Genomic DNA, 1,841 nt, shown 5'->3' on the forward strand with positions numbered 1-1,841 from the left:
GAAGGGACTATTCCCTGGAGAAAGATGTCATGCTTGGTAGGGTGGAGGGTCGACGAAAGAGGGGGAGGCCTTCAACGAGATGGATTGATACAGTGGCTGAGATGATGGGATCAAGTATAGCAGGGATTGTGGGGCTGGGATCGGGCAGTGTTTCCTTCTGCTGTGTGCATGGGGTCGCTATGAGTCGGAAACGACTCGACGGCACTTAACAACAACAACAACATCAGCTATCAGATACTGATTAAAATATATGAGGATTTTCTTTGAAGATAATGAAAACCAGGCATAAGATGTTCTCTTGTCACCTTATAGAGTGTGCCAACAGATTTTTGGAAATCTTTTGGACCTGGAAATTTACAAAGTTCCTTTAGAGTTGGATGAAGAAAAATACAACATGTCTTCAAGAACATGGTGTTCCAGTGATATAATCACACTGACCATTCTTCTTTAAATAGAAATAGAAAATGAAGTAAGAATGAGCAGTAATAACTATCTATGGCAGTAGCTTATTATCAGATACTTAGATTGAGATGCTTTAATTATGTAAATGCATCTAGTGGATGAGTGTTAATAAACTTCAATTTAAATAAAATAAATCAAAATTCTGCTTCTCTTTAGCACATTATATTTTAATTAAATTCCTGAGCACAGTGGGTAACTGTGAAGTTATACAATTGACAAAATCAATCACTATAAGAGTGTAAATCAGCTAGATAGTAGTCTAACATAAAGCACATGGTAATTAGTCAGTCTTGAAAATAGATTAGAAGTTTTACATATGTCATGCAGGAAACACTTGTGATTCTCATTTCTAGCATTCCAGATAGGTGCTAATATGAAGACTATGCCAATTTTAAGAAGATTCCACAAACTCACTGTATGGTCAGTAACTGCAACCCCCCAAAATGGGTCTCAGACCTCATCATCTTTAGCTGTGCTTGTAAGAACAAGGAGCCATTTTCTCTCTCCCTCCCTGTCTTGTATACCTCGGTTAGGTATTAACCACCTATCCTATAAGGCATTAACTCATCCTTACAAAAGCTTCAGGCAATAAAATCTTACTAACTGTCAGAATCTTATCAAAGCATACACAGGTGGTTTCATAGGGCAATGCCCAGGACACCCTGGTGATCAGCCCCAGTGCCACAAAGTTTAACATTGGCCATGTAGCCCTCCAATCCCAGTCACATAACCCTCATCCACAATTTTTCCAACTCAAGTATAAACATCCCCAAAATTGGAGGGCTTAGCAGTCATTTTGGATCCATCACAGCCTGCCGCTGCTGGATGCTGAACTTGTTAGCAATGTTTGTCAGCCTGTTTTCTTTTGTCTTTTAAATCCCTTCTCTCCTAATTCTCTGTTCCTATTCTGAATAAATGTTCATGTCACTGCCTATGCCTCTGGAGAAGTGTTTTGCCTTTCCTTACCTACTAAGGAATAACTTTAACCTTCCTGAGAAATTCCCACAAAAATCACCCATACCTGGCTTAAGATATTCTGAAACCTGTCCACCAGGGGTGAGCCTGCTGGTATTTGAAATACTGGTGGCATAGCCTCCAGTCTCACAGCAACATACAAGCCACCAGAGTATGACAAACTGACAGATGATTGGTGGCAGCAACTAATATGAAGAGTATGCCAATTTTAGCAAGGTTCCACAAATTTACCAGTGCTTTAAGGTATTCCCATGTCTTATGAAATAAGGACATCATTCTTTTCTCTTTTAAAGAACTTAATTTAATATTCTGGGAGCTCTGGTAGCATAGTGGCTAAGACACTTGCCTGCTAACCAGATGGCTGGCGGTTCAAACCCACCAGCCACTCCTCGGAAGGAAGGTTG

At 40.0% G+C, this 1,841-nt stretch overlaps 1 protein-coding gene across 1 annotated transcript in view; it reads right to left on the reverse strand.

Moving 5' to 3' along the window:
* Window positions 1-1,841, reverse strand: part of NAALADL2 (N-acetylated alpha-linked acidic dipeptidase like 2) — a 1,092,303-nt gene that overhangs the window by 824,157 nt on the left and 266,305 nt on the right. The window lies entirely within an intron of this gene.

The sequence above is a fragment of the Orycteropus afer genome, unplaced genomic scaffold (genome assembly GCF_000298275.1).
Source record: "Orycteropus afer afer isolate SDZICR_OR568_19922 unplaced genomic scaffold, OryAfe1.0 scaffold00202, whole genome shotgun sequence".
Classification (NCBI taxonomy): domain Eukaryota; kingdom Metazoa; phylum Chordata; class Mammalia; order Tubulidentata; family Orycteropodidae; genus Orycteropus; species Orycteropus afer.